Source organism: Pseudopodoces humilis, chromosome 6 (genome assembly GCF_049639895.1).
Source record: "Pseudopodoces humilis isolate 2021_Gansu_Grassland_sample_001 chromosome 6, ASM4963989v1, whole genome shotgun sequence".
In the NCBI taxonomy this organism is placed as follows: Eukaryota; Metazoa; Chordata; class Aves; order Passeriformes; family Paridae; genus Pseudopodoces; species Pseudopodoces humilis.
This window is the reverse complement of record NC_142205.1, coordinates 49,669,032-49,688,509: the sequence shown is the minus strand read 5'-3', so window position 1 is coordinate 49,688,509 and position 19,478 is coordinate 49,669,032. Positions and strand designations below refer to the sequence as shown.

Below are 19,478 nucleotides of genomic sequence, written 5' to 3'. Positions count from 1 at the left end.
CTTCTCACAAGAAGCTATTAATGCTCCCTTCCAAGCACCAAGAGGAATCACTCATCTCTTCTGCAAGAAGAAAGCATGTCTTTGCTTGGTGTCCAATTCATCTGTTATACATCAAATTTCAAGAACCATTTTTTGATTCAAGTGTATTACTTATGACAACCTCACTAACAGTATTTTTCACTAAATATATAGCATCTATTTTATTTTAAAATCTATTCAACAGAAATGGTTTCTGGTTTTTAAAACAAAGATGACCACATGATTTTTTCTTAAATATTAAAAAAATAGTCAATTCTTATTCTTGTATAAAATTTAACTGTAGAACAGTGTCACACCTTCCTAAGGGGAATGGTCTCTGTTACAACAGGAACAGTGTCCAAAAATACCTTTGCCTTTAAATTCTGAGTGCCACAAAAAGAAAGTAGAAATTCACACACAGCAACATGGGATGAACATTTTCTTACAAAAACAATTTTTCAGAAAAGTTTAATAAGAGAAATATTGTTAATGAAAGAATATTACTTTAACACAAGAATAAACTGTACAAAATTAGAATCTATTCTAAACCACAATATACTCATTATTTAAATACAGCAAATGTCTGCCCACTAGAAAACAACTTATTACAAAGAGCTAAAGAAACAAAATGCTATGATAACAATTAAATTCCCTCTATAGTAAATATGATTAAGTGGAGGATGAGGTTTGTCCAGTAGGGGAGAGTTTAAGTATTTCTTTTAACACAGCAACACTTTCTTCAAGTGGAAAAGGGAGCCTTTCTTCACCAGTAAATGTAGTTCCTATTTCATTTAGGAGCGCATTCCAGGGGAAGAGCTAGTGGCATGATCAGGCTTTCCAGCTGTAATCAGTCTGCCTCACATTTAAGAGTGTTTTACTTAAACACAGTGTAAGGAATCTTCTCCATAAGACACTGAAGTGGAATGTCAACTATAATGTTGCTAACACTGAAAATACATGTTTAACTGTGCCAAAATTTTGAAAGAAGGAAACCCATAGTAAATAATTTACACATCGAATGTGGATTTTTTTTCAAAAACGTCTTTAACCATGGTGTTAGAACAGGATTTAAGCTCATGCAGTGTAAACAGCATGAAGTAATAAGGAAACAAGGCTTTTACTTTCCTCTCTTGGCAACAGGATTATGAATGTATTTTATCTTCAGCCTTAGCTCATAGAATTCCTTCCAAAAAAAAAAAAAAACTTAATTTAGTCTGTACAGAAAATATTCTGGTTCCAGAAAAAGAAAATGAGATGCTGAAATCACACCTGGAGTTCAAATGAAAATACTGATTAACAGTTCAGCAGTATGTTATACACCATAATATTATTTTTATAGAGATGGTCATGAATAATGCAAGTCTCTGTTTTAGCCCTTTCATGTTCTCCAAGATGGTATCAGACAGAATAAATAATAATACAAATAACTCCACTAAGTATAAGCTAGTTTGTCTAAAGAAAAAGCTTAATGTTATTAGACTTATCATAAATACTTTGCCCTGTTTCTATGAAGAAAACATGCATGTGTGTCCTGTACTGGACGACTTTGTCTGTCCTCCAGGTATGCCCAGAGGGCAATGTAGGCTATAATGACCCATCTGTTCACTACTGGCAAGTGGCAAACTTCTAATGAAGACAGATGTGGGTCACCCTGTACAAGAAGGCTGCAGGGTGCTAATGAATCCACCTAATGGTCACTACCTGCCTCTGCTGACTGATTGATGAGCAAAAGGGTTAAGCTTCAAAAGCACAGACAAGTATTTCAGGCAATCATTAGTCTTACTAGGATCTCTCTGTCACACCACTTACTACACACACACACTTACTTTAATGTTGTTTTCTCCTATTTAAGAAAAAAAAGCTTCTATTATTTTACTTTAGACAACGTGAAATAACCTGAAAAGCTCAGTAAAGATCTTGTGAAAGACTTGCTGCTGTTATACCCAGAGAAATAAAAGTTTCCAATATTCATATAAACATGACCTCTGACACTAGCAGTAAAACCAAAAACCTTAAAGGAAACAGCTACTAGTTGCAAAACCCTACAGCTATTCATCCTTTCTAAACACTACAATCTAACAGTAGTTTATGAAAGAACTTCTTGCAGTGAACTCTATTCACACAGACCTCAAGTTAATGGATTTTTTTTTTTTTTTAAAATAGCAGTTACTACAGAAGCAAGTGAGGATTTGACTCATTCTGTCAATTTTTACATGAAGGTTATGGCACCACAAAAGCCAGATACTTGTGACAAAATATTGCTGTGTATCCAGCCATTCATCAATTCAAGCAGTGAGCAAATGGCAGGAAGTGTTACCAGAGAGTGAAGTTCTCTAGAGATAAAGGAAGAGGGAATGGGGGGGAGGAAAAAAACCCAACAACCAAAACAAACAAAAAACACACACCACACCAAAACCAGTCTGTAGTGAAAAATGTTATGACTTTGAGCTAGTGTGGGGTGAAACCTGCAGAGCACATTGCCATCTGCCAGGATTCACCAGGATTTTGTTAATAACCAACTGCAACAAAGCAAAGTCACAGCACTATCCAGAAGTACAGAGAAGTAATAAAATTATTCATAAAGCTAAAACCAGAAGTATTTTTATGCAAGAGCTTTCGGGGAGAAGTGGCTCTCTTGCTTTCAGAATCAATTAATTTCTATTCCAAACAGCACACGAGAGTCTATCCATTTAATTTTGGATGTAACTCTACTAACAGTAGACAGGAAGTACAAATTTACCAAGAGCTGCAAATCATCCACTGGGAAAGATTTTTTACCAGCTATACCAGGTAATTGTATATTAAAATACAATCCCATAGTAACATTAAAGCAGTAATACACTGCATAAATAGCTGGTCTTATAAAAAGGCAGAAGACATCCTTACTAGAAAACAACATTTTATTCTTTGCCATGCTCATCTGTTGAATAATCTTTAATAGACCCAGTAACCTCATTAGACACCCAGGCTCTGAAATATAAATTGAACATCAAGATCCCATCACTTTTATTTTACACAGTTCACTACATTCCTAAGTGGAGGGGAGAGTCTGGCATTTTAGAAAAAAAACAATGTACTTGAGAAGTAAAAATAATTGTTACATCCTTATCCTAGGCTAAAAATAAAAGAAAAGTTATGGCTTGATAGGTGCCATGTAGTGTTTGTCTAGGTCATAACCTAGTAGAAATTCTAAAAGTTTTGATAAACAAAAGCTAACACTGAACAACCTTTAACTCCCAGAATAAAGACAAAAAACAGCCATTTCAACTCTTTTAGCAGAATTGAACATAGTTGTAAATCTGGTCTATGTGTTGAGCTTGTTTTTACATCCATATAAAACTAATGAGTTGGTGACACTCAAAAACTTACCTTGCATATAAGCAATGACTTCTAGTAAATATAAGGAAATTTATGCCTACTCTGTGAGGGTATAAATTACAGTTTTGCCTAATATATGCCAAGAGTGACTCCAGTGTAAGTTACCTTTTCAAACAGATTTAAATTCACAGATGATTTACTATTGTTCCCAGAAGAGAAATGATTAAGCAACCTCAGAATTTTGCCTGAGGCAACAGAAGATCTTCAAGATCCAGCAACTGCAATATACACGAACTTGAGAATTTTATTTTGCAAGAAGCTACTAATGTTACATATAAGGTAAAACTACCTCTATATGATGAATTTATGACAGGTGATTTCACTGATGTATTCTATGAAAGCAAACTAAAAGTAATCAGATAAGGAGGGGGAGGAACAAAAGAAACCTCTGGGAGCAAAGGGTATCAAACATAGGTGAAGTTTTGCAAAAACAGTAATTTTGTATTCATGGGCTTATTCACAATTTCACTGGCAAATAAAAGCTGCCACAGTCTAGAAAAATGTCCTTTAACATTTAAAAAGAAACACAAGTGTTGATATCATCGCAATAGTATGTGCGCAGAATACTCTGAAGAGAACTGCTGTGTTTGTCACTTAACTCACTTGCCATGTGAGGACCTGCAATTTATTAGTGAGAAAAACTTACAATTCCAGTTAAATCTGGTTGTTAGGCACACATTAACCTGTGCTCTATTTTTCTCTATTATATCCACTTTCCTTTAAAAGTGTAATTACAACTGACAAAGTATACAATAGCTTTAAAAATTTACAGTCCACACAGAGAAGACATTTCTACGTGGTTGAAACACAATAATGAAATGGCAAGTGAACTGGCAAGTTTTTATTGTATCCCACCTGCCTTTCCTCAAAGAATAAAAGAATCTATTCTAAAACCTTTCAGAAACTTGAGTCTAAAAAAAATCCAGCCAAAAATCTGCATGGAGGAAGGAAGTTGATCAAATTTACAAGTAAGAACTCTTCCAAAAGGCACACAAACCTGTGCTAGGCCAAAGCTTTTCTCTTCTAATCTTGATTATAGATGGATTTAGAAATCACATTATTAATTCCTGCCTCTTTTTCAGAAAACTTTGGTATAGTTGAAGATTACTACTAGTAAGATTATTAGTAAGAAGTCCCCCTTTATTCTTTACAGTAATGAATACAGCTCATTCATTTTTTCTGTCTAGGAACCTTCTCTAAATGTCTCATTACTCATAATTTTCCTCTAAACTGGCTCTGATTAACCTCCACATCTTCTACTTGAAATGTGCTAGGGGTGACACCATACAGCAGGGAAAGTTTGCTCTTTGTAGCTCACAAGAATTGTTCGACATCCATTGCAGGTTAAACTTCTTTGTAAACATCCTAATACTAACACTTAAATATAATTTTCCCTTTTTCACAACAATGACACATTTTTTACACAGATACAGCCTAAAGATTGCTGTTCTTTGGCATTATTCAAAGAATTTGGAACAAAGTTGCCAATAAAGACATCTGTATTAATGAAGAAATGAGAAACTGGCAGCACTTCTCCAAGTTGTACACATTTTATTTTTACTGTATCAGTAGGACCAAGAACTGAGGTCTGGGTCTCCAGTCCTTTCTCTGAAATTATTCAAGAAAATATTATTTTGCATTTGCTCAGTGAAAGTTATTACAATAAGTGCCCTCAAAAGCCTAATTTCCTTGAGATAAAGTATCATACTGATACTATTACAAATGAAAAAAGAACTCAATTCTGTGAACTTTTCACTACAAAATGGGCATCACATTTTTTCATGTATCCAGGTGAATGCTTCACAGTTTTAGTTCAACTCCTCTTTTTTTCTGAGATAGTATAAACCCCTCGCTTTCTTTCCTACTTCTTAGAGTAGGAAACAGCCTACACATGCTTCTTAATTTACAAGCCATTTTATCAATTCTAAGGTGATAGTACTTTATATTAAACACATTTTTTAGCAATACAAAAAAATTGGCTATAAATACATTGGGATCAACAAAATGTTTAGACTGATTTAAGTTCTCACAATAAACATGTACATGATTTTCCCATTGCATAATGATTACTTTCCTGTATTGCAAAGGAATCAATTATACCTTGTAAAATGCCAACATTAGTTATCCATTTAAGTTCCATTTACATTCTCTGTATGTGTATAAATGTGTATATATATATATATATATATATATATTTATCTTAACATTTATTTTGCCAGACTCCACATGGAAATTCTCTGGCTTGGCCAGCTTGGATTTGGATGCCTCTCTTTTCTCAACCTTTCACATGGTTTTTGTTTATATATTTTTAGAACTGCAAAATATATAAAAGTACATGCATAAAACATTCTTTCAAAATAAAAAAAAATCAAAATATTTTTACCTTTTTTTTTTACTGTAGATGTATTAAAGAAAGTATTTTTTGTCTGCTTTTCAGGTTGTTCTTGTGAGAACAGAGAGCTAGACAAAGAAAGAAAATGAAAGGACAGAAATCACTGTAAAGTGTTCTTTAGTTTGTGTTTGCCTGACTTTATTTTCCTTTCACTTAAAATACAAGCAAAATTAAATCTGTAAGTCTGTCCATAATTTTAGAGATTTTTTTTTCCCAGCACTTTCAGCAAGACTCCTGTATGTCCCCAACTGTACTACTATTTCTCATTTGCTTTATCTAAAAGACACATTTTCTTATAAAATTTTATCATTGTTTTCCCGTAAGAATCCTTTGGGAGTAGGGAAACAGGGAGAAAAGCAGTTCACAATGAAACAAAGTTACCATGCAAAGTTTTAGCTGGCAGAAATCACATTCTAAAATCATGGAAATCCTGTAAACTGCATTGCCTCCTTTTGTTTTTCACTCATTAAGATACTTTTAGAAATTAATTAATAAAAAAACAATAGGGAAAAATTTTATATTGACCATATTTAAATAAATAAATAAATAAAACCCAGCACCTGAAACTCATTATACAGACATTACAGCAAAACTACACACTGTAACCTCTGGAAATCCTAATTCAAGCCCAGTTTAAAGAAAAGAAAAAAAAAAAAAAAAAAGCAAATATTTTAAGACATCAAAACCTCAGTAACGTAATTTGGGAAATCTGTGTCTTTTCCAGATGGGACACTATGACGAATAGACAATTAGAGCTGCATATTTAAACATTTGTGAATCTAAATTAGAATGAACTGATGATTAAAAACACTGGAATTTGCAGCCTGGTCTTTAGAGGAAAAAATGGATATGCATTCAGGTTCAGGAGTCAATTCATCCCTTCTTGATAATTTTTAACCTATTAGTCAGTCTTAACCAAACTTGACTAAGAACTTGTAGACTTGTTGACATTAAAGTTTTGAGAAAAGAAAGACTGTGAAAAGACACTGCTGTGATTAATGGGCTGCACTGTAAGCTCAAGTCTTAGCATAAATCTATGGATCTACAGCAAAGTGCTATGAATGCCTTTAGAATACAAAAAGCCTATATTAGCATGCAATCTGTCCTGGGCACCAGCAAATCCAGTCCCAAAGCTCAGGGTTAAGTTTGGTTCCAAGAATGAGGTTTCCAGTTCCAGCATTCAACCCCAGAGCACGTGGTTGAGCTCAGCTAAGTGTTCCCATGACTATTTCCCACACACTCATTTGAACTGAGGGTCTCATTCCAGCTAAGGACAAAAAGCTGGGTTTTAGCTGGTCAGTTGTGCTTTCCATACCATGAAGAACTGAGATCTCTTTAAGGTAATTACAACATACTGTTCATCAGCTTCAATTACCGGGATGTACTCTTGGCTTTAATTCCCACTTAACACATCTTTTCCTCATAAATTTTTTTATAATAAATTTGTATGCCTTAGCACATAACAGAAACCTGAAAAGAATATTGTAATCAGACATCTTGTGTAATTTGAAAACATGAGGCAACATTTATTCATCAATTTTTTATTGAAATTTAAAACAAGATAGGGAAATAAAAACCACATTCTCTTCCTCTCTTAACATGCAGTAAAAGACACCTCATTTTTTATCAATTCCTGCCTACAGAGACCAGGTAACCCCTCTCTCCCAAATCTATCTAGTTTTCTGCATTACTTCTTCCTTTGTAAAAGGAGTTCTAGGCTTCCTCATCTCTCTGTGTATCCCTTTACATTATTCCTTGTTTTCCTCTTATGTCACACGCAGATTTCAACATCCAAGAAACACTGAACTACTTTACTAGGAGTTAAAGAATGTCGCATAAAAGAGCCAAGAAGGTAAAATCCAACAGTTCAGTCCCTTAAAGCCCTTAGCATGGCTCACATCTGATCACATGCCAGGAGAACAGCTGCCTCCCACCAGTGCTGTTTACCCATTTACATCACTGTTCAGTCCTTCAGTCTTTTTTTTTCTTTAGTGAGACAAGGTAGGAACTTCCTCATCAATTATCACCTGAGAATATTCCAAATAAGAAACCGTGGTTCCCAGTGTATATTTGAAAGACATCCTTGTCATTTCAAGAGATCTCATCAGACAGCTTTTGCAAGTTCATGCCATATTAATACAAGTACTTTCAGGATTCTCTGTGTAGCAATATAATAATCTTAGCTATATTAACCTTTAGTCACAAGGTTTGTGTGCCAGAAATAGGCATCTTTCCTCAGCTTTACATCCACATACACAGGTTTTCAAAATTCACAAGTCCCATAGATAAAGTTAATTGAATTTTAAGAAAATTAATTTTATGTATGTGAAAAGTTACTTGCAGGTTTTTCTCAAAACTATCAATATTTCTCTTTTGCACCAGTAATAGCAGTTACTCATTTAATGAAATCCTGTTGGTTACTTCTAGTGCTCAATTTTCAAAAACAATGCTCAGTGTTCTATCACTTCTCACTGTAAGCTGGTAGTATCTGTCCAATTTACCTTACAATCATTTACACTCACACTAGGTGAAAGTATAAAAACTAAGAATGTACAATGACAAAAAGTTTTATTCCTGAAACACATTTCCATGCTGGAGGCATGGAAAATTCAGTCAAAATTGAAAATACAGGTGGGTGTAGTGAAGTATTGATTTTTTTTTTAATTTTCTAACTGCAATCTCTAAAAATACAAATACACAATTTTATTATAAAGTATTTTTACATAAGAAAATTAGTATAGAGAAGCAAAAGCAGTTGCCTGTAGCTTAAGTCTTCTCCCTGCATGCATGCCCTAAAGGCTCAAAAGTTCTGCCAAGCAAGGTAAACCCTCTCAAATTTCATTTGTTCAGTTTAAAGCAAAGCAAAACAACAGCACAGGCAATTTATTCTGAATCTATTTTTCATGTATATTAATCAAACCTTGATGAATTCTGAGAGGAGTCACGAGTCATTTGATTACTATTTTGCTGTATTCCAGAAGCGTGTGAAAATACAGAATCACGCAGTGGGTAAGGCTGGAAGGAGCCACAGTGGGTGGGTGACGTTGGATCACCTGGTCCAACCTCCCACCTCAAGCAGGGTCATCCCAGAGCACATTGCACAGGATTGCATCCAGACAGTTCTTAGATATCCTGGAGACTTCACAACCTCTCCAGACAACCTGTTCCAGCCTCACCATTTCTAAATATGAAAAGCTTATGCTCTTAAATTATTTCACAGGATTTACACCAAAGTAGGAAAGGCAGGGGGGGAAGCTTATGGATTTTCATTCTTAACTAGCTGGAGGTTTTTTCATTTTCAATATAAATTGCAGGGGTTTTTTCATTCTCTAATAAAAGCCCTGCACCTGGAATCTGAGTATAAATTAGTTTTCAAGTAGTAGAAAAAGCTAAAGTGCCATTGCCTCCTTTTCTTCCTATAATTCTATTACTGTGGGATGAAGAGGTCATATTTTTTCTTGTCTCATTTTTTCTTGCTGTTGACTTTTTTGTAATGCAGTGTAGCTTCCCTTTAGAAAGTTAAAGGAAAGATTTATGGGTCTTCATTTTTAAATGCTTATCTAAATACATTTAGTGGAAGCCTATTCTATTACAAACAGCTGCTCTTTGCAATAACTAATGAAAGCCAAGATTACTCGCTGAAGGGAGGGGCCCCACAATATTGTCATACAATTATGCAGTAAACCCAAAACATCAACACCAGCCTTGTTCCAAAAATGGAAAAATCATGTAATTATTATCACAGGATGATTCCAACAACCACTCAATAGAGAAATATAAAGCTTAAAGAAAAGAAAGCATAAAATTTTTCATCTGCTATCCTAACACATGTCAAACAAAGCTTTAAGTGAGTTATGCTCCTCTAACTCTAATTATGAAATTTAGCACTGTAATTAGCTAAAACAGGTCTAGTTACATCACAAATTTTTAAAACTCTCTTGGTAGAAGCAATTCTCCAGAGAGCCCTTCTATTACTACTTTTAGGGAAAAAATCTTCAAAGAAAATCACTTTAAATACTCAAGTAGTTTTTATGACCACTTCAAATGACATTCAAATAAATCTGGCCAAGACACTGGAAAGGATTTAAACCATGACAGATGTTTGCACAGCAAATTAAGACCAACCTTATAGATAATGCAATCTGAAGTTTATTTTTTAAATTTCCCTTTCCAGCTTCTAATGAATTTAGAGTTGCAGCCTGAAAACTTATGCCAAATCAGCTGCTTGGTTAAATATATAGATATAAGAAATCTTTCTTTTTAATTTTATTCAAAAGTTCCACAGACCCAGGCCTGTGAAATACGTGTAGAAACTGCTCAGGCATGAACATCAACATTTAATTAACATTGCATGTTTAAAAAGCTCCAACAAGGTTTAAGACCCTATCAGAGGAATAGACAAGTGAGGCACTGAAGGTCAGAATCACACAAATGAAATCTGTCAATGCTTGGGATTTATGCCAAAGTGCCATTTATAATAAACCCAGGAGCATTGCTTACCTGCAAACACAACCAACACCAGGCAGCCTATTGATCGTGGTGCTGCTTAAACCAAGCAGCAGTCACTGAATGAGATTCTAAAATCTTGTTTGTCCCAAACTTTTCAAACTAACCTCCTTTTTTACTTTTAGTTTAAGAATAGGATGAACAATCTGAAACTGCAACTCTTTTTTCTGTCATTGTCGCTTTTAAAAGAAATTTGAGCTGGCCGTTTCTACTTGTAAGACACACAGAGGAGGAAGCAATGGTCATACACACATTTTCTAGTTTCTTAATGACCACTCATACAGCAGTAGAAATATATAGTCTGGAGCCCTTAATGAGCACCTCTACAGGAAGTTACAGACATAAATGAGATGCCTTCCTCTTAACACAAAGCTATAAGCTCAGTGAGAAAAAATACTTCCTTACATCCTATTTAAAAATGACCCATTTGGCAGTCAAGAGAAGGGGCTAAATAAAGGATTAGTTAAATGAGGATTAATTTTACTATTTGCCTTCCCTGTTTCTCCCAGTATCTTAAATTCCATCACTTTGACCTTCACATCCCTTAAGAATTTGTCCTTGTTCATCAGCAACAAGCCCAGCAGGGCACCCTTCCCAGCTCTGAGTCACTCAGGGATCTGTCCCTGGCTCTGTCCCATAGGGCTGAATGGACAAGAGGCTCAGGAGAGCTGATTGATATTCAGGAACACTCTCCTCTGAGCACATTCTGATGTGCAAAAAGGCTATCAAGTGTGGCAGAAGACCAACCTAGATGAGTCAAAAGCTCAAGTAAGTTACTGGAAGATCATATTTTTTACAAGCCATCAAGTATAAAGTAAATCGGCTTTCAGTAAAGGAAACCTTTAAAAATGTGTTCACTGCTCTGAAACCACAGCAAAATTAATAACTGTAAGGATTAGATTTCCAGTGAAATAAAGAGAAATGTCTGCATATATGAAAAGAAAGTCTTCATGAAGTGTAAGAGCTCAGGAACAGCAAATGAGCCTGACTGCTGCAAACCAAAAGGCTAAAAAGCAGAAGACAATCAACATATAATCAGTACAATGCAAATAAGAACAAAAAAAAAATTGTACTAAAGTATAAATATCTAATTTTTGAATGAACAGATCAAAAAATAAAATACCATGGCTTATTGTTATTTACTAAATTACATTATATTGCCTGGACCTGGCCCACCTTGAGGCTTAAAGTCACCCCATTTTCCAGTTACATGATTGAAATACATCCCTTACATTACAGGGCAGAATAAGTAACAGAGAGAAATAGGAAGGAATAACTTAATTTGTCATAGAATTTTGCAGTTTCTCGGCCATGTTTGTGCCCTATCTACAAAGTACAGCTAAAATATATACTAGCTGCCAGCCAAAATTATTGTATAAATAACACTTACATGCTTGTAGTGAAACTTATTCATAGAGCCGTTTGTTAGGGCATTTCTTTGCTAGTAATACCATAATTACAATATAAACTACATTGTAGTTTAATTGTATTCCCTTCCAAAGGTCTTCAAGCAGGTTTTCCCCCAATTTTCTAACTCATGCATCTCCATCCTCAAACCACCCCAGTCTCAGTGTTCTCCACAAACAAATAGCAATTGGTAAGCTAATAATTCTCTAATACTACCAAGTTTATTTCACTAACAGCATTGTGGTAATGCTGAAACCACTGAGAACAGTAACTCCAGTTATTAGCTAAGAGGGCTTTGAGGATTTACAACTACAGTGGTTCTCCAGCAGGGAAGCAGCTTGTGATTCCAGACAGCATATCTCACTTCAGAAACAAAACTTTTTTTAAAATGTCATCTTACTTAATCAAGTCAGATTACTCATTTTAATTCTTATTCAGAGCTGCTTCTTAAGTCATACACAACACATTGAGCAGAGCACAATCTCTCCCAGAGATGCAGTGGTGATTGTCATAGAAAAGTCAGCACTGACTAATAATTTAGCTTCAAACTATATGGATCAGAATGCACAAAGATGGCAAGAGGAACAAAAATTCAGGTTACCACTGTCCACATCAAGCAGTCAGACCTCAGCACGGCAAACCCACTCAATGGACCACTCATTTGCCCAATTACACTTTCTGCACATATCTGCATTGCGGATTTCCAGCTGTCAAACACATCCAGCTGTGGCCCCTTCAACAGATGTTACGGAAGCTGGGGCAGCAGAAACAGTTCCTTTTAGTGTAAGGTATATAAAAAATGTACAAATTTTATGTTCATATATTGTCATTTTGTTCCCGTATATGTTTGTGTCACACTTTCCCCTCCCCGAGCTGGAGTCTAAATTTCTGGTTTCCAACATGAATGCATTTAATAGTAGTCATGGGCTGGAAATAGGTGAATAAAATGGACTAAGCTTGATAGAACACATTTACCTTGAACCCACCACAAAGATCCATATAAATACTTCCCTTCCCTCCATTACAAGCTTTACAGCTCCATGTTCAAATCTACAGATATATTTGAAATTCAGTGGCCTGTAGACAGAGTGCGCCTTTAAGCATCAGAAAACAACTAGTTCAGTAAATACAATATATATATAAAATTTCACTCACTAATTCTAAATCCATCAAAATGATTCACAGCAAGTTTTAGGTGATTTCAAACAAATCTTTTACATTGACTACAGGAACAACATTTTCAGTTACATGCCAAGAATAGGAGTGGCTATCAAAGAATATCATCTTTCTAGTATTTTTGGGGAAAAAAAATCAAAAACCCTTTGCTACCAGTAACAGAACATGTACCCCAGATCAGCACATTTTTATAATTTAATCATTTTAGCATTGAAGTCAGCCCCATTTCAGAAAAACAACTCAGTTATATATTTTTTCATTATGCATAAATGACTTCAGGATCCTGAAAATAACAGCTAGTGTCTTCCTCACTTTAGATTCCTTTTTATAGATCTGTAGCATCTCTATTTCCAGTATTTCCATTTCTAAACCCACAGGCTTACATATTTCTTTCTTAACATGTCACCTTTTCCTTGTAAGAAAAAAAAAAAAAAAAAGAAGAGGAAAAGAAAGAAAACCAAAAATAATGTCCTTGCTTGTAAAATTCCTCCTCCTTCACAATTTAAAGAAACTTAAGATGATCATTATTATAAAGGAAGCATGAGAGTTAAACTGAATTTTTGGAGTAAAAGGGTGACAGCACCATCAAGTGGTTTTATAAGGCACTGTTTATTACTAGTTTCATGCATGGTGAAACAAGAAATAACATTGTTCAGCTATGTACAAAATGTTCTCTTCAAAATTAGTTTTAATTGTGACAGATTAGATCCTGTAGAAATATAATTTATTTTGAAGTCTATAATAAGGATAAACATATTGAATTTTTTATATGGTTAATTCTGTGGAACTACTTACATTTGATTACAATACTAATAGAGGAAGAGCACAATATTATTATTAATGGAACAGAACCTTTCCCATGGCGGGAAAAGTATATTCTAACCACACTGGTGGGGGTCTCCAAGAGTTGGAGAGCCCTGGTTTCCAGCACCTCCTCTATTAACAGGGAAAATGTTGGGCAGAGAGCATTCTCACATCAGTTAGAGCAAACTGCTCTGGCAGCTATAAACGTGAAATGAACACCAGCCTGAATCCCACCCAGAGGGGCATCAGCTCTGGAAAAAGAGAAGGCATTAGCATGTCTAAAGGAATGAGATTAAATTATTAACAATAAACTGTAAAAATATACAGCCCTGCTATGGAGATTAAAACATGCACATTGCCATTTTAGTATGAAATTTGTCTATAGACCCACAATATCTGAACTATCTGCTTTTCTCTTCTAGGGGCAGCACTTGAAAAGTAAATGAGCTTTATACAGAACAATAGTGCATTCAGAAACATATCTTAAATACTTTGAACATATCTAATATCACAGTATTTGTTTCATAGAAGGTAAAAAGCCTTCTATGCTTTGCAAATCTAAATTTAAAAAAATAATAAATACAGGGGAAAAAGCATTCATTCTCTCATTTTATTCATATCCTGGTTTTTTGTATATGTACCCTATTACAGACCTTACATGACTGAAAAAAGAATTGGAAATTATGAGCAATTTCAAATATCACAGCTGACTGCACTGAAGAACAAGGATTTTTCCGATTAAAAACTGAAATGCTGAACATTAGCAGTCATGTCTACTTTTAAAACACTAGTCACATTATGAATTCTTAAGGAAATTTATTTATTTGAATCACCCACTAATTCAAATGAGTATGTTTCCCAATAAAAATACTGCCTTGCCATGTAAATATGTCATCCGGTCAGATGACAGGCATTTCTAGCCATATTCCAATATCTACAGAAGAATGACCAGCACATTCTCAGTCTGTATTTCCTCTACTTACTATATAATTGAAAAATATATTTTAAAAGACATTTTTAACAGAAAGGGACAATCATTTGTATACTTGAGTTTATGTGTATAATTAAGTGACTTAGACAGAAATCTGTGCTTGCTACTCCCTAGGATGCCATATATACACACATACACACATATTTATACATTTACATTCTATTATTTAACATTTAACCATTCAAAGCATCCTAGATACCTCACAATCTCTGGATTGAGCAGTCCAAAGCCTCTATGATATTTTTCTAGGCATGATGCAGAAACTGAGAGCAGTTTCAGCGTTAAGAAAGAAACAGGTTACAGCAATTAGATCATGTGATTTCTCATTTACAGTTTTGCACATCATGATGACTCCATTAAAGTTAAATTTTATGGTGTAGTAACTCAATTCTTGAAAGTAAAAGAGTATATTGTTAAAAAGATCTGCTTGAGGTAAGACATTAGATGGCATACAGTAAATCATATTTTTGCATATGAAATAATGTTCTTCACAAGTAAAATGTCATCCAATTTAAATGCATCAAATCAGAACACAAAATTTATGATTATTTTTTAAAGTAATGACATCAACTTCTTTTTAAAGTCATTAAAGTTCTTTCCACCCCCTCCTTAAAGACAGATATGATGTAATATGAAAATGTGAAGAACTAATGATAGTTCCCCGCAAATAACATTCATGAATTGGTAGAGTGATAGAGTGAGTATGTATGCATCTAGATTAAGAGAACATGCAACATCAGCTTCCAAAAGGACAAACGTGACAAAAAAACAGGAAATTGGTAAGTTCAGTGATACTTTGAGTGACAAAATGGTTAATTAGTGCACTCATTTGTGCAAAATTCTATTTGATCTAAAATGTTCAAGATAGTCCACTGGAAATCTCTTTTAAATGCACACACATTACTTGATTGTAACTATGATGTTCTAAGCATTTTTACTCTATATAAATGTAATTTTACTATTCACCTTCATTTTAAATTGCCAAGAAGCATTCATAAAGAATATCTTGCTCTGTTCAATGACACTAGCAGTGAAATACTAGTGATAATGCTACATTGATACAGTACCAGTACAACGATACCACAGTGAAATAAATTTGACCATAATAAAGTGTAATGACCATAATAAGTGTAAATACTGAAATTCAGTATTTAAATATCGGGAAAAAATATTTATGTAAGTGAGTTATGACCAACAGAAATGTAACAGTAATAAATTGCATTTCTAGTTATTAAAGCTACTCAGCTTTAAAGATGGTGCTTCTCAGTACACTTTTGTACTTTTGCAAACTCAAAAATTTAAGTGTTGTTTTAGATATACACATCTTTAAAATCTTCAGTAAAAACAATATAAATTGACTGCTATTTAACATACTAACCTGTACAATATTCAGGCAAAGTATCCTATCTGTAATGGAATTAAAAATCTTTCTAAAAATACTGACAAAGACTGAAGAATATATTGATGCACTTTTAATAACTGTAAATCATCCAGCTCTTTATGCCAAGAAGCATTGACAATACCAACTTCAAGGTCATTGTCAACTTGGTAAGTCATTAGCAAATAAAATATGGTTTAATTGGAGCAAACTCAGCAAGGAGCTGCATTATTTTAAGTGAACCCTGCAATATAACTTGAAGAAGAATTACTAATCGCCACTCCCGTTGACAATGAAATGGATGAAGAAGGTGCTTTGTAACTTTTTTCTCTGACTTTCCCGTAATTAAATATGGAAATGGATTCTGTGAAGAATTAGAAGTCCCTGAGTGCATTAATTCAGGCACTAATGGACTGCCTTCCAGTGCTACAGCGCACAGGTAGTTCCCAGCATGTTGCCAGCATTAGCCGATGTATCAGTGTCAGACTCCAGCAGTACCTTTTAGTTTCAATACCCAACCTTGTAAAGTAGATTTAGGCTGATTATACATGCTGTTTTAAAAGGATGTATTTTTCACATTCTCAAATACTACCAGGAACTTTAAGTTTATTGATGAAACAGCTGGAGTAAGACCTGAGATCCCATTGCCTGAAGATGTGTGTGGATATATTACCAATATACAGTGATTATGTAGCCTTTACAGCCACCTCAGTAACCTCTTGCATAGCAATTGTCACTGGTTTGGGTGTTAATACCTCTTTTAATAAAACACCAGTCAAAATAACCTCATTTGCATGTTGTTCATCTTCCCCAGCACAATATATCATAAACTCCCTAATGCAATCATGCCATCGAAGGTTATAACACTCTAACTAAGGCAGGGCCTCTCAGCACAGACCTTTTAATGCTGCTGCTTTGTTCACACACTCTACTTTCTCACATTATGCCACAGAATTATTCACTCCCTCCAGCTCTTTTTCCAAACCATATTTTAAGGGCAAGCATAGCCCATAGCCTTAGATCTGCACAGCTCCCTGGTCCCAGCCTGATACATCAGTCCTACCACATTTTCAAAGCAACTGCCAATCTCATCAAAGCATAGTAATATTCCCATAAGAGCAACTGAAAATGAACAGCTCTTTTGTTGGGGCTTTTTTAAACAAATTCTGTGATTTTATAGAGCGCATATGTCGTATCGCAAATATTTTGCCTATTTAAAAATAAGATTTTAGTTTTATTGTTTTCTAAGTGAAGGCTTTGCAGATATTTCTCTGTACCAGAGGGCTTAGCCCAGAAACACAATGCAAATTCTTTGCTCTTCCTTGGCGTTGCATGTGGGCACCAATCCACTATAGCACTTCTGTGTGTTCATAGTTTAAAACATGTGAGCAGTCCTAGTTCAGTCAAACACAACAGCTAACTCTGTATTTAACTATTAACATCTAAGTGCTTTGCTGGACTTAGGCCTACATTTGTTTGACAGTAAAAACATGCTTTGGGAACTCATGACTTATCAAAAATATATATTCACAGTAAGAAAAAAAGCAGCAGCTTCGGAACTCTTAGGTAGATTAAGGCTCTGAAGGCACAATGATGGAGCCCTGGCCTAGAAATAATGCTTATGTAAAATAAAAGTAAAGTTTGAACTCTAAGTCAGATACTGTCACTTCTACAGGGAGAAGATAAGGCCGAAACAGCTGTTAAAAGTGCTATAAAAACATTCACAATAGTTCATGATCCACTTACAAGCTTATTTATTGCATCTGCTTTTCATGTTGTTTCTTTTTATCCTATTATATTTTAACTCTGAAAATTCCTTAAATTATTAAAGTTTACTTACTGCTTTTATTTAAGCGAGTTTATAGTAAACAAAAATATAAAACAGGGTGCTTTGCTTACAAGAAAGCACTGTCAAAACCCTCAGAAAACAGAGCTGGCTTCAGACTATTTGAAAGTTCTTTCTCTCCTTAGGATCCTAACACTTTAGTTCTGTGTGTTCTGACACACTTGATTGCTATTATTGCTCATAAATGTTTTCACAGAAAGTATTACCTGAGCCCACTGATCCTGTAAGACTTTTTAAGAAAAACATACATCTGCAGCATGTTTTCTACTTATAAATATAAGCTTGCAAAAAAGTCCTTGAAAATAATGAAAAATGATCTAATTCTAAGAGAAGATGACAAGACTCAGGCATGATTAGCTCTACCCACGGTAGAATCAGAAACATATCAAGAAAAATAAAAAATTTTATAGAAACCAACAGATACAGAACAAAAGGTTGAACGTATGAATAGACTATAATGAATCTTTTAAATGTTTTCCCTTCTACCCTTAGTCATTCCTCTTTAAAGTAAAATCTTAAACTAGACCAGCATTTTTATCTGAAATCTGACTGAAACAGGGCAATGAATCTGAAATGCCAAGAAATTATAAAATACAGAAACAAAGAAACTGATCAAGAAACACAGACACATCAAAACTATGCTGCAATGTTTCTATAACTTACTCATAAGAAAGAACAGTAGCAAGAGAAAAGGCAATGACTGGTGAGATAATCTACAGTAAGGACTTTACTTAGAAAAGAAGTGATCCACTTAAACATTTTGGTCTGATTATAAGTCAATTCCATAAATAGTAACTAATAATTAGAGTCTTGAAAGATGACCATCTTTTCCCATGAAGGTGTTCATTATTTCCCTAGAGAGACAGAAACAGACCTCCTCTTTGTCCTCAAAACTCTTTCTTAAAAAAAAATTTAAAAATCAAGATATAAATATTGCAGGTAAATTAAAATCTTTAAAAAGCTTTACTATTTTTTTATCCTTTTACGTAGGATAACTATCTCAGAAGTAGCCAAACGTCCTTAAATACCATCATTCTCGAAAATAAATCAACTGAAAGCTGCCATGGTGAAAGATCAAGATTAAGATACCTTACAGTCTCTAGGAACACAGATCCAACAGAAGTTTCCCACTCTTCTTACAGTTCTTTTCAGCTGCATGGTACCAGTGTTGGGCAGTGTTTCTTCTATAACAATAATAATAATATTTACAAAATAATTTGCATTCATACAGAACTCCCCACCAGAAAGTTCTGAATTTATTGGATACTTACATACACCAGAAAACAGAAGAAAATAATCCAGTTCTTAGATTTTTAACAGTGATGGAACGGTCAACATTCGTGTTTTAATTCTTATGACAAGCTGTCTTTCAACATCTTCAGTTAAATCTAGATTTAAAAAAACTTTTTTGAATAAATTATGCAATAGAAACACAAATTTGCAATAAAAATTAAATTGTGCATTCTTTGAGTTCCCTTTATATTTTGTATCTCTTTTCCTAAAGGATGAAGCATACAGGTAGATAAAACACTACCTGAAAGTGTCCTAATCTAGAGATGGAAAGCTTACTGTAGACTGAAAT

The 19,478-nt window shown here is 34.4% G+C and overlaps 1 long non-coding RNA gene across 1 annotated transcript in view; it reads right to left on the bottom strand.

Annotated features, from left to right (window-relative positions):
* Positions 1-19,478, bottom strand: part of LOC148184181 (uncharacterized) — an 86,988-nt gene that overhangs the window by 41,062 nt on the left and 26,448 nt on the right. The window contains exons 2-3 of the long non-coding RNA XR_015772773.1: positions 19,168-19,284; positions 18,986-19,080 (exon numbers count right to left, since the gene is read on the bottom strand). This is a non-coding gene — a long non-coding RNA (uncharacterized LOC148184181). The remainder of the gene's footprint in view (positions 1-18,985; positions 19,081-19,167; positions 19,285-19,478) is intronic.